Source organism: Monodelphis domestica, chromosome 7, assembly GCF_027887165.1.
Source record: "Monodelphis domestica isolate mMonDom1 chromosome 7, mMonDom1.pri, whole genome shotgun sequence".
Classification (NCBI taxonomy): domain Eukaryota; kingdom Metazoa; phylum Chordata; class Mammalia; order Didelphimorphia; family Didelphidae; genus Monodelphis; species Monodelphis domestica.
This window is the reverse complement of record NC_077233.1, coordinates 291,800,464-291,814,975: the sequence shown is the minus strand read 5'-3', so window position 1 is coordinate 291,814,975 and position 14,512 is coordinate 291,800,464. Positions and strand designations below refer to the sequence as shown.

General features: G+C 40.1%; 1 long non-coding RNA gene across 1 annotated transcript; it reads right to left on the bottom strand.

The window, feature by feature from the left end:
- Positions 1 to 7,807: 7,807 nt before the first annotated feature.
- Positions 7,808 to 13,666, bottom strand: LOC130455440 (uncharacterized). The gene is made up of 2 exons (XR_008913403.1): positions 10,229 to 13,666; positions 7,808 to 9,125 (listed from the first exon to the last, which is right to left on the bottom strand). It is a non-coding gene; the product is annotated as an uncharacterized LOC130455440 (long non-coding RNA).
- Positions 13,667 to 14,512: the final 846 nt, after the last annotated feature.

Here is a 14,512-nt window from a genome sequence, read left to right as displayed (position 1 = left end):
TATACGTGCCTGTTTGTGTATTGTGTGTGCAGGTCTGCACTTTATAGGTGTGTCCTTATAAGCTACAGTTTTCTTACAAAAGCCATCTACAACTAATACCTTTACTTTCTTTCCTCTCACCCTCTTTTAATGTTTTTTAATTGTATTTAATTAGATGATTTAGAATAATTTTCCATGGTTACAAGACCCATGGTCCTTCCCTCCCGTCCCATATATGATGCACAATGCTGGGTTTACCATGTGCCATCGATCACGACCCATTTCCTTATTATTAGTATTTGCACTAGCTCTCACCCTATTTTCAATGCTTTGTAGTTGGGCGTTCCAGTCGAAAATTCTCTCTTCAAGTTACCAATGACCCTTAATTTCCCCTTCTAATAGCTTTTCCTCATCATGATACTGTATTGGGAAATGTTGAGGTATACTGAGTGGTGTGGATGTTGTAACCCACCAAGGGAGAGCCCAGTTCCCTTTTAGTGAAGTGGGGCAGTTGGGGACGTACCACACGGGGCCAGAGCGCAAACCCGTCTTCCAAAGAGTTGTTGTTGTAAAACGAACATGTTTATTAGTACAACAAAAGGGAGGGAGAGAGGGAGCGTTGAGGAGTGAGGATGCCCTAATCTCCAAGGCCCCTCACTTCCCACTTCCCTCTAAGTCCACTGGGAGATGGAGCCTTCTGTTTCTTGGTGCTCCTTGACACTCCCTGCTTCTGGCTCATAGTCTCCACACCCTCTCTGCTCTTCCTGACACTGTAAATCCTTGTTGGTTTAGAGAGATGTTGAGAGGTTTCTAAGATAGAGAAGGATGAACTCCAGGTCAGCTGTCACACCGACAAAAGACTCTGGAGAGCTCTTCTTTGTCACGGTTGAGAGTATCTAGGATCTTCTTTAGGCATGTTTCTGGCGAGAAAAGGTATTCCCAAAGGAAATCAAAAGGTTTTCCTTCTCCCCCAACAGGCTTGCTAATACAGGCTCAGCAGAGATCAGCTCCTTCTCTGAGCTTCAGGAGAGGAAGATCAAGGACAGTTGATCGGTGCAACTTCTAAACCTCTCCTCCCTCCCTCTCTCACCACATCCCACAGTTCCCAGCATGTACTCTTGCTAGATCATCTTCTGTTTCACTTAAACCAACTCCCATTTTCACATTCCCATCTCTATATTCCACCCTCTGGGCATTTGACCAAAAGTTTTTCTAAAAAAAAAAATAAAGATTTGTCATATGCTCAGCAGTCGGTATATACCCCCCCCCCCCATTGTAAACCTATTCTATTATACTTACCCAAAAGAAGGAACAAACAAACTGCACTTGTCTATCCTTCTATCCACTCCCTTACACTAGGGACATTAACCAGGGAAAAAGGGCAAGCGAATTACAATAAACAGTTACAGAGATAAAAATCAAAATGCAAACATTTGCAAAACCAAAACAATAATAGAAAATACAAAATACAAATGTAAACGAATGCAACAATAAACTTCAAAAATGCAAAATGTAAAACTTTTCCACAAACAGTTGTTACAAAGAATAAACTGTCATTCTAAGGCTAATACAGAAAAAGCCAACTTATCACAAAAATCCCACAACAGTGCTACAAAAAGTTGAAAAGAGAAAATAACAAAAAATCAATGCAGTTTATGCAAACACAATCTATCTGTCTGAATAAAAAACTTATGCTAAATGCATCTAAAAAATCTTAATTGAACAATTCAAAGCAAAACTTTTCCTTATGCTAAAACCCTAATTCTATTACAGAAAACGAAACCTGTCTACATAGAACTTGAAAACTGAGTATCCTGTCCTAAGAAATCTAACTTTTGCAACATTTTAACTATTTATGTGTCTAATTTACAAAATCTATACATTTATGTACAAGAACTTCTTTTTTTACAAATATACATATGTACAGATTAAGAAAATAAACTCTTGCACTACTGCAACTATTCCTACTCAAATATACAGAAATATACAATCTGTACACTTTTACATGTATGTACATATATTTACACACTTGCTATTCCATGTTATCCATAAAGTATATCACAAATCATTTACACACATGTACAAGGTTACATACATGTATGCATCATAAAGATCTCCACCCTCTGAGAGTAATAAAATCTCTATAAAACCTATGTGTGTTCTGGTATTACCTGAATGGAATGCCATAAAAACCCGACTTTCCATTTAGGTAAGACCTCATGGAATACAGTGTATAAATATTTTCCCTGTTCTATATCATTGATAATAATGGCATCCATTTATTTACATGGATACTGTTACTTTATAAAAATCTTGTGATCAATGTATCGTGAAATGTGCCTGTCACATGTAATACTACTTACCAGATCTCCCGATTCTCCTCTTCTCTTGTTGTCTGATGTCTCTCTCCTCTATCTCCATACTTCTTGACAGTACTTATGTAGTGTTGGATGGTACTTAAAGCGAATGTTACAATGACAAAAAACCTCACAGTTTCATGTCCATAATCCATCTGTTCCTCTTCTGTGTTGGATTTTTGTGCAACGTCCCTGTTATCCTGTCAGTGTCTGGTCTGCTCATTGCTGTCTGACTGTGCTGTGCTGTCTTCTTTTTTCACTCTTCTCTTTGTATCTGCTCTTCCTCTGGAAAGATCTCCCCATCAGTGAACTTTCTGACTACCAACTTCTTGACTGATGGAAATCTTTCAGCTCTCTGTTATAAATCTGTCTGCTGTCTTTTCTTCTTCTTCTTCTGGAGCAATTTCTTCTTCTTTCCTAGGAATTAATTTAATGTATGAGCAATGGAACCATGAATCTTTTTCTAGCACGTTTAGAGGTAATATTAGCACTACTGTATAAAGACCATTCCAAGTTTGTTGTTGTGTGGCAGATGTTTTATTAAAGTATTTGATGTATACTGAACCACCTGACTTTATGTTGTGCAGTGAGTAGTCCAGAAGACCAGTCTGGACTAAAGCCCCCATATCATGCAGTTCTTTAAGTCTTTCTTGCAGTGCAGTGACATATGGAGCAATCTATGTATCCCCTCCTAACATTGACACAAAAGTGTTTTTGCTTGCAATGGTGGATGTTCATAGTCAGCACGAGGTCTAGTTCTGATACAAAATAGTGCTAATGGGAGATGCTGATATAATCTGTCTGCAAATTTTTAAAAGGGCTGTATGCTAATGACCTCCCACCAAAACCTTTTTTCTTAATACATCCTGATTGAATCTTTGACAGATAGAACAGCTTGAACAGACCTTATTTGCAATGGTGGTAATTCCTAGGGCTAGTCATACTCTTTTTATTTTATCAATTATGGCTTGATGTCCTTTGCTATGTAGAGCCTAGCACATATGGTTGTAAAAATCTTTTGGTAAGATAGGCTTTCCAGTGGATGTCACCCATATCCCATTTTCCTCCCCAGCTACAAACTCCTGCTTCCATTTTTGAATCTCAGAGTCCAGATATGCTTTTTGGAGATCTATTAACTCAATGATAGAGAGATTCATAATGTAAGCTAGAACATGCTGCCCCTGTAAAACAGATATCACTTTGCATGAAAGATGAACCATCTGTAAAAAGCACAAAGTCAGGATTGCCTAGTGGTATGTCTTTCAAATCCTGCCTCAGTTGTTTGGCTAATCGGACAACTTCACAGTCATGCAATGGTTCCCCATTTTTTAGTAAGTTAGGTAATAGTGTTGCTGGATTTAAAACACTACTTTCTTCTCTCTAGGTTTTCATCACACTTTTCTCTAATGATCCTTTTTCCACCTGTCTAATTATTCCTTAGTCTTCTTTGTTAGATTTTCATCCAGTTTATGACTACTTGAGTGTTCTCTAATGTTCTGTCCTTGGTCCTTTTCTCATCCCCCTCCAATTTTGTCAGCTCTCATTAATTCAGTTATCATGTCTTTGCAGATAAATATCAGGTCTATTTATCCATCCCTAACCTCTCTTTGATTTCTCATCTTACATATCCAATTATCTGTTTGATGTCTTAAACTAGATAGTCTATAGATATTTAAACTCAATATGTCTAAAATTGAACCCATTCCTCCCAAACTCTCCCCTCTGCCTAACTTCTCTATTACTGTTAAGAATTCTACTATTATTTGCAACCAAGCATCATCTTCAACTTTTCACTCTCTTATTCCATATATTCAATCTATTTCCAAATCCAATAATTTCTACCATCACAACATCCCTTTTTCTTGTCATTTAGTCTCCATTATGATACAAGCTGAGAGCAATATATATATATATATATATATACATATATATGTGTATATATATGTATATGTATATATATATGTATGTATATATATATATCTGGACAATACACTGGTTGATATATGGTTGATCTCCCTGTCTCAAGTCTCTCCCATTCTACTCAGTCCTCAACACAGCTATCAAAATGGTCTTCCCAAATTTCAAGTCTGATAATTTCTTTTCCTATTGGTTCCCTATTACCTTCATGATCAAATATAAAATCCTCTGTTTGACTTTTAAAGCCTCTCATGATTTGGTCCTTTCCTGCCATTCCAGTCTCTTTATACCTTACTTCTCTCCAGGTACTCTGCAATCCAGTGACACTGTCTGTTTTTCAAAAAAGACATCCCATCTCCTGCCTCTGTGACTTTTACTCATGCCTGGAATTATCTCTCTACTTGTGTCCCCTGGGTTCTTTGGCTTCTTTCAAGACACAGCTAAAATCCCACATTCTATAATAAACCTTTCCTGATCCTACTTTAATCCAAGTGCCTTCACTTTGAAATTATTCTTCAATTTATCTTGTATAGGTCTTGTTTGCACATAGTTTATATGTTCTTTCCCCCATTGGATTGTAAGCTCTTTAAGGTCATGGATATCCCCCTTCTTTCCTTAGTAATTAATATAGTACCTAGCACATAGTAAGTATTTAATAAATACTTGATGACTTAACTTGTTTTGATGGGGAGAGAGAGCATTTGAATTCTGAAAATAAGACAATGGATTGTGAATCAGGAGACTTGAGGTCTATTCTCACAATTCTGTTTGATTCTGAGTAACTTAAAAACTGTGAACTTAAGTTTACTTTTTAAAAACAAAATAGAGTATAATCAGGGGTTTCTGGAACTTTTCATGCCAGATTCCAGATGACTATATATGTTAGTTTAGCAATGAAGTATGTTTTGAAGATGACAACATCAGTCTTTTTACTAACCACTGAGTAGAAAGGGATGATGAGTCAATGGATCTTTAAAAGAAAGTGATTCAACTGCAGTTGTTTTGTTATACTTTTGAGTCTTGATGAAGGGGTAGAGGAAGGACTTGGTCATATGGTAAATGCTTCTATGTGGCACCAAAACAGGTGATTCCACTAGGCAAGCTTAATCCTGGACTCTGTGGAAGTGATAAATTGAGAATGGTTTGTAGCAGGAGGTAGGAATAGCTGGGACTGATGACCTGTCATTCAAATGAGAACATTCTGATTTGGAATGTGACCGGGAGAAGCAGTTGGAGACAGACCAACTGAAGTCTGAACCTTTTGGCTTGAAAGAGGGAAGAAGGTTGTTCTCTGGGCTTTTGGAGACAGAAGAAAGAAGGACAAAGTCCAGCTCTCTCTGACTTGCTCTGTTGTTATAGTGACTGAACTTCCAGACCTATCAGCCATCTTCCAAATTGAACTATATTCCACCATCCTTCAATGTAAGACTCATCCTAGTATTAGGGAAACCCCCAAACCCTCTTTCCCACCATTTCTCATCCTTCCCTGTCTTCCTCAATAAATCCCTTACTTAAGATAGAGAAGAGAAAGAGTATTTCGTTTGAGACATCATAAACTCATCCGGAGTAGATTTAAAACACCAACCGAAGAAGGCGGGTGAAGGGAGGGTGAAGGGAGGAAGTAAGAAGATTAACAGCTGATCTGTAGTTACCAATTACCATTCAAAATAGTCCCTTATTGCAACTTTTAGTTGACATTCCTGTTTTTCCTTTCTAAGTTTGATTGTAGATGAGTAAATATCAATCTTGAGCTTGATATGCTCAGTCTGCGAGGTAATCTCTTGAGTTCAAAGATTGGACATCCTAGATCCATTGGCCATAGCTGGCTGGCAGGAAAGGGGAGTTTCTGAATTGAAGAAGGCAATTGCTTTCAAGAGGAAGATAAAATATAGGCAATTCCCTTGAAACTACAGTTAAATTTCCTCTGGGTTCTCATGCCATAGTGTACTTAGAATTTATTCCAATGGGTCATTGGCATTCAAATTGAATTTTTTTACTTGCCATTCACTTGGACAATTAGGACAACTTAAATGAAATGTACTCAGAAACTTCAAGGAGGTACAGGGCTCATAAAAAAAGGATTAAGCATCTATTGTTGATAATCTCATCCTATATACCTATGGTGGTGAACCTATGGCACACATGCCAGATAGGGCATACAGAGCCCGCCAGAATTTGATACTAGAAATCCAGAGGGACTCAGGGCAAGCTGCTCCCTTCCGCCTCTCCACACATCTGAGAAAATTTTTTTCACATTATCCATGGCCCACATGCTGTGTGGGGGTGAAGCACAGAGGGTAGTCTATTGAGTCTGTGGTGAAGGTAATTCCTATGATGGGGTTCTAGAGGAGCTAGGCTTGAGAGGGGTATGGCTCATAAGGGTGGCACACAGCTGGAGAAGAGCAGAGATGGAGGGGAGTGGAGAGCTGGGACCACTTCCTTCCCCTTTTCCACAGAAGGGTCACCCACCCTTCTGCCCAGTAGCCCAATGGGAGTGCCTCCTCCCTGGGGGAAGGGAGGGCATGGCACTTGGGCTCTGGAGCAGGGCAGTACTCTGTATCTAAAAGTTTTGCCATTACTGAGGATCTCAAATAATCTCTCTGGACTCGTGTCATAAATGTGGCAAGCATTCTAGGTCTACTTAAAGGTGAAAATATAAATATTTATATATTATAATGTGTTGTCTAGAGGAACGTCTTAGTACATTGGAAGGTATCCATTTTCTTAATAAAGAAATTACTATATACTAATTACATTACTTGGTTGCAAAAGATCATTTATTTAATTCGGTTCAGATTCTGGGTTAAAGATTGTGAACAAGTCTGTAACTTGTTTGTTTAATTCCAAACTGCTTTCCAAAACGATTTGGGCAATTTATAGCCCTGCTAGAGATGCTTTAGCATTCCTGACTGCCCACAGCTTACCCGTTACTGAATATGTAGATCCTTTACTATATTTGTCAGTTTGTGTTTGTTTTTTTGAAAACTGCCTGTTCACATACTTTGACCTGAGTTACAAGGTTTTTAACAGAAGTTCTTTTTGACAGCAAGAAAGCTCTGTCTGTCCAAAAATATTCACAGCAGCAGTATTTATACATGTCCACCAGGTAGGGAATGGCTGACTAAATGGAGGCACAGTAATGCTGTGGAACAGTGCTGTGTAATAGTAGAGGGTGAGTACAAAGAAAACTCAAAGAAATATGAGATTTGGTGAAACTGCAGAGTAAGAAAGCAAAGCCCAGAGAACAATATATCCATTAAATATTTAAATGGAGGTAGTATCAAATTATAATAAAATAATGGTCAAATACAATGGAAAACATTGATATTTGCCAAAGTTTAAATATATATCTTTTCTTTTTAAAAGAGTAAATTAGAGTAATCTGAGGTCAGATCTGCTATCAGTTATGATCACTCTTTTATGCGGTTTTGCTTAACGATTTGGGAGGTTCATGCTGTGTATTTGCTTAGGCTGGCATGCTGAATCAAATTTGTCCAAACCAAGTTTTTCACTAAAATATGTTCACTATGTTCAAAGAAAATATAACAGGCATCTTGTTCTCCAGAAGTTTATCATCTAGTGGGGAAAGGTGTAACACAAACTCACATGATAAAAGGGAGAATAAGATTAGTAGAAAATGCATTCAACTTCAGTTCTCTGTTACAGGCAGCTTTGTTTTCCTTTCTCTTCTTTTCTTTTGGAGATTAGGCATAGCAACTTCTTAAATGTCCATTTCCACTAATTATTGGCATTAGAGTTTTAATCTGCCTCATTTTCAACCTGGGCTAATTTGTCCCTCCTTGGACATCCTGGAGACCCCTACCCCTACCTTTCTGAAGGCTCACCATATTTTTTTCCCTGTTTGTATTTCCTGTTTTTGTTTGTTTATTTAATGAATTAATTTAGAATATTTTCCCATGGTTCCATGATTCATGTTCTTTCCCTTCCATTCTCCCATCCCCTCCCATAGCCAATGAGCAATTCCATTGGGTTTTACATGTTTCATTGATCAAGACCTATTTCCATATTATAAACATTTGCACCAGGGTGATTGTTTAGAGTCTACATCCCCAATCATATCCCCATCGACCCTTGTGATCAAGCAGTTGTTTTGTTGTTTTCCTTCTGTGTTTCTGCTCTCACAGTTCTTTCTCTGGATGTAGAGAGCATCTTTCTCATAAGTCTCCAGAATTTTCCTGGCTCACTGTATTGCTGCTAGTAGAGAAGTTCATTACATTCAATTGTACCACAGTGTATCAGTCTCTGTGTACACTGCTCTCCTGGTTCTGCTCCTCTTGCTCTGCATCACTTCCTGGAGGTTGTTCCAGTCTCCATGGAATTCCTCCACTTTATTAAACTTTGAGCACAATAGTATTCCATCCCCAACAGATAACACAGTGTGTTCAGCCATTCCCCAATGGAAGGGCATCCCCTCATTTTCCAATTTTTGGCCACCACAAAGAGTGCAGCTATGAATATTCTTGTACATGTCTTTTTCCTTATTATCTCTTTGGGGTAAAAGCCCAGTAGTGCTATGGCTGGATCAAAGGGCAGACAGTCTTTTATCGCCCTTTGGGCATAGTTCCAAATTGCCCTCCAGAATGGTTGGATCAATTCACAACTCCACCAGCAATGAATTAATGTCCCAACTTTGCCACATCCCCTCCAGCATTCATTACTTTCCTTTGCTGTCATGTTAGCCAATCTGCTAGGTGTGAGGTGATACCTCAGAGTTGTTTTGATTTGCATCTCTCTGATTATGAGAGATTTAGAACACTTTTTCATGTGCTTATTAATAGTTTTGATTTCTTTTTCTGAAAATTGCCAATGAGGGCTCACCTATTGATGCCAGTAAATGTGGATATCTTAGTCCTGTGGAGAAGAGAGAAGTTATAAGTCAGAACTTCCAAGCTCAAGTGATCATATTCATCGGTTTCCTTGCATCAGAGATTATAAGCATGTACCACCTTGCCAGGTAAAAGAAATATAATAAATAAACTTGTATCTTAAAAAAAAAGAATAGCTCTGTGGCAAACCTGAGAAAGGAGAGATTACTTTCACCTGGCATGGAGTCAGAAAATGATTTTGTGGAGGACTTAGTATCCACCTTGGTTTTGAAAGAAGGGAAGGATTTCAACAAACTGAGCAATTCTATTTTAAGAATGGGAGAGGGCACTAAGTGCTAATATTTCAATCTGTTTTTTGAAGCATATTTTCTTTAACTTTCTTACTTTATTATTTTTCACTATGACTAATATAGAAATATGCTTTGCATGATTTCACGTGTACAATGGTTATCATATTACTTATACTCTAATGGTTTGGGGATGGGCAGGAAGGAGAGAGAGAATTTAGAACTAAAAAATGTGAAAACATTAAAAAAAGGTTTTTGTTTATTTATTTTGTCCCTTTTTGTTTTTTTTTCCCCACTGTCATTTCCCAATACCCTGATTTCCTCCCTTCTCCATTATAAGAACCGCAGTAAACTTTAAATATAAAAATGAAATGCATTTTTTTCAGAATTAAAAATATATTTTCTGACATCATTTGAAGCATGGAAGTGTCCTTGCATTTCAAATCTATTTTAGTAGAGTACTTGCAGGTCCTACCAAAAGGAAGGGGCTTTGGATATGGGTTTAGTGTCTGTATATCTGTCATCAGGGATTAGCCTCACTAAGTGCAGAGAGGCTGTGGACAGGATGATGAAATTTTTAGTCCATTCCACTAAGGCCTAGATAGGTTATCATCTCTGTGTGTCATGATAGAAATTAAGGTAAATTGAGGCAGTAAAGTTCAGAGCATGTTCCCTTTATTAGTACAGCTGACATTTGCTAATAAAAGGGTTCAATTTGCATAATATAATGCTTTTCATTAATTAAAATATATTTATTATGTGCCTCCTATATTTAATAAATTGTTAGTTGTAGCAAAGGATACAAAAATAAGCAAAACAAGGACCCTGCTTCCCCTCTCACCTCAGCTTCTCAGCATCTAGTCTCCATCCTTCCCTGCAACCTGTCATCTCAACACCAGGCAAGCCTCCTTTTCCCACTGGTGAGTTCCTCCAGAGCTGGTCAAACTTCATTCCCTTCTTGCTTCTGCTTTTGACTTTTGGGGCTTCTACGTCGTCCCTACATGAGTATTCACCCCATTCTCCTTCCTTCCACAGCTATCTCAGTTCCTTTGTGGTGTGGACTTCCTCCATTAGAATTAGGCTCCACAGCGGCAGAGCTCTCTTTCCTTTTGGCTCGTCTTTGCATCCTCGGTCTTCAGCATAGTGTACAGGGTGAAAAAAACGATGATATCGATGGAAGAGTTTGTAGACTTGTTGTTGGCACACCGAGAATACACTGGACAGGCCTCTGTAGGCCTGAGGGTCAGCTCCTCGCCAAAGCGCTCGCTGACTCTTCTGTAGAAAACAGTAACTCAGGTTTATTTATATCGAGTAAAGAGGAAGGAGGAGGACCAGGGAAAAGGAGTCCCCACGCTTAAAACTCAGATTCTCCACCCAGATGCCTCCAAGGGCTCCTCTGGGGCCATCTTCAGAGATCTTCGGGCTACCCTGGCTCTACTCTGGCTCTCTACAACAGAGCCCCACCAACGACCTCGTCAGAGCCAAGTGGCCCCCAGATGACTGATAGACGAGTTAAAAGTTCTTCCCGAGAGGGTCGCTGGACCTCTTGAGGAGTTCCCCCTTGTAGGCCAGGCCAAGATGGCTGGGCTCTTCTCCCTGACGGGGGCTGGGTCCTGGCAGCGCTCAGGGACACGGGAGCTTACAGGCTCACAGGGAGATGGAAAGTGGAGGCAGGGACGGAGAGGATCTCAGGAATCACAGGCGAGCCTCCAGCTCTCAGGGCATCGGTTAGGCGCCTCCTTCAGGCTTAGAACCGCCCCACAGGAAGTGATCTCTCTGCTCCCCTGGCAGGATGGGAACAACGGATATCCGGTGTCTGCCTTGATCCTTTCTCCAGATGCTGGAGCAGCTCTTTCAGCTCTGTGCATGTGACGGACCGTCTTTTGCAAACTCTTGCCTTTGGCCACTTTTGCAGAGTCCTGCTTTGCTTCATTCTCCCTCACAGTGGGCAGCTCACAGTAAATGCTTAATAAATGCTTATTGTGTTGTCTTGTCTTTCACGGTGCTCACAATTTGCTAGAGCTGGAAAGACGTGTCCACACATAGCATGTCTAGTGGAATTGTTTCCTGAAAAACGTAGTCAAGCAAAATGACGCTCTACAGTCAAGTCTCTCCAAAAGATAGACTTGATAGTAAATGCATACCATGTTTGTGTTTATTGGTTATAATGAATTTTAATGACTTCCAGATGGAATTGAGTTAGTATCTGGTTGCTCCCTGGCATTCACATGGTGAATGGTACTAATGGTACTAGGCCAGAGCCTTGAGCAGTGATGGTGAACCTATGGCATGGGTGCCAAAGTTGGCATACAAAGACTTCCCTATAAGCATGTGGCCACCCAATTCCCCTCACTTCCCAGTTCATTACTAGAAAGGCAGAGGGACTGGGGGGGGGGCTGCTCTCCTCCCCCTCTCCACTGTGCCCGATGACATTTTTTTCACATCACCCACCCCTTTGCCTAGCAGCCCAATGGGATTAGCAGCACAGTGGGTAAGGTGAGTGGCTCACAGGTAGCAGAGCTGGAGGGGAGCAGAGTGCTTGGACCATTCCCCTCCCCCTCTCTATACTCACTGAGGATATTCCTCACTTTATCCACCCCTCTATCTAGCAGCCCAATGGGAGCACTTTCTCCCTCCCCTGTGTGGGGTAAGGAGTAGGCAGGGCGCACCCAATAGTTGGTGGGAGTGGAAGAGTATGGCATACAGTCTGAGGGGATGGGCATGACATTTGGTTGGAGGTGGGGCCTGGCACTCAGTCTCTGAAAGGTTCACCATCACTGGCCTAGATACTAAGAAGGAAGAAAAAACCACTGACTGTTTCCAGTTGGTCATATGTGATACATACTAAAAGACTCAGGGATTTGGGGGATGAGCAGGCAGAGCCATTGACTACGAATATTTGAAATGGAATTAATTACTCCTTGTCTCTCTCCCTTCTTCAGTTCTTAGTATGGCAAATGGTGTTTTTATGAGAGGTGGCTATCCTTCCTCAGACTCCAGCATAAATTATGAACATTAAACACATGATAGCTAAAGAATTTCCTGCTTAGGTAAACCTGAACTTGAGTTTTGGGCTGCCTCTTTTGGATCCCCCCCCCCAACTTAGATGATCAAATAGTGCTGCAGACATAGACATTTGGGGACTTAGAGGTAACTTGGTGAGTTTGAACAGTTGGAGATTCTGTGTCCTGTGGTTAGAAGGGGAAATTACTATGGATATCACTGACAAAGGAAGGAGTTAAACTTTCTGAACTGGTTTGCCAAAAGACATAGGTCTGGAGGGAATTGTTTGGACAATGTAGAGCCAAGGTTAACTGTTAAATGCCTAATAAATAGTCCCCCAAACTGTCTCATGTTCTAGTGTGAAAGTTTCAGCCTCAAAGGAGAGCATACAAGTTGTCATTGCTTTTTATTTAAATCTCTGCCAATGAATGAATAAACAGAGCACAAGAGACAACAAGGGCGTTGAGATATGGTCTCTGGCTCACCTAGACATTCACGTTCTCTTGTTGCCATAGGGCTGGGGAGAAGGGAGAATTATGCTTTCCCTGTACATCATTGGAATTCTGAGGGAGAGATGGAAGAGTTTCAATGCACTTAATGGTGTATGTGGGGAGGAGATAAAGCTAGAGACAGAATCAGAAGGGGAAGGAGAGGAGAGAGAGAAATAGAAGGTCCGCTCTCTCAACAACATCTAGTTAAGGGGGCAATGCAGAGGAAGAGCCACAGAAACCTCTGGTTGTTTGAGTCCTTTAGCAAGTGGCCCACCCACTAGGAAGGACTAGGGTGCATGCTCAACCCCCATCTGGCAGATTACCCTGATTACCGTATTACCTATATATAGATGAGAACTGAAGAGATTTAAAAGGATTTCTTTAGGGTCGCACAGCTTGTTAGAGAAAGGATTCATATCCAGGTTTCTCCTGACTCCCTCCCTGTCCAGAGATTTCCACGCTATCTTATGGCCCTGAAAAGTCATTTGGAAGAGCATCTCGATTGGATTAGAAGAGAGAGATGGGAGGTAGGGACGCCTGCTTTCTACACATAGTATCCCTTAGGAGCTTATAAATACTAGCAGGACAAGTAGAGCAGATATTATTAGCTTCCATTTATAGATGAAATTTAAATACAGAATAGCTGGGACTTGTAAAGTTTGCAAATCACTTTGCATGTATTATCTTGCTTTCCTTACAACAGCCCTATGGCATTGGTGCTATTATTTCCCCCATTTTACCAATGATAAAACAGAAGCCTAGAAGGGTTATAATGTATGTAGAGTTCCCAGAGTCTGGCAAATTGGGAGCTGCAGCATCCTTACTTAACGCCCAATGTTCTACAGAAGTTTAGTTCCTACCTATAGAATTGAATGTCACTCTGTTGAAATACATTTATTATGACCATCATTCTTTTATTAGATTTTTTGTGGTGAGTATACAAAGAAAGATAAACCAAACACTCTTCTCAAAGAACCACAACATGTAAATGCGCATGCATATACAAGATAGATGCAAAGTCAAGGGAAAAATACTAGAAGCTGGGCTTAGGGCAGGTCTTTGTGGAAGGTAATATTTGACTTGAATCTTGAAAGAAGCCAGGGAAATGAAGCGTTGGAGATGAGGGGCAGAGAATCCCGGCACAATTAATGGGAAAGGACAGAGATGGGAGCTGAAAGGTCATTTGTAGAGGACGTGGAGTAAAGTAAAATGTAAAAATTGGAAGATTCAGTTGAGAAGGGCTCTGAATTCTAAATAGAGGTGCTTTGCCCTTCTAGCTCTTTGTCCTTAGAGATAATGGGGACACACAAAAGTTCATTGAGGAAGGGTTTAGAAAAATCACTTTCACAGGTAAGTGGAGAAGGGTTTGGAGTGGGGAAGAGACTTGAGTCAGGGAGACCAATTAAAAGGTTATTGCATGTGGACAACTGTATGTAGTTCTGAGGGATTAAAAAAAACTTGAAACAACAAAATTTAAAGGCAAGAAAGAAGGTTATTACAATAGTTTAGGCAAGAAGTAACCAGAGACATGAACTGGGTTTGTGGCTATATGAGAAGAGAGAAGAGTTATCTAGGAGGGGTGATGTAGAGGTAGAAATAAGATTTGATAATAGATTGGACATGTGGAGTGA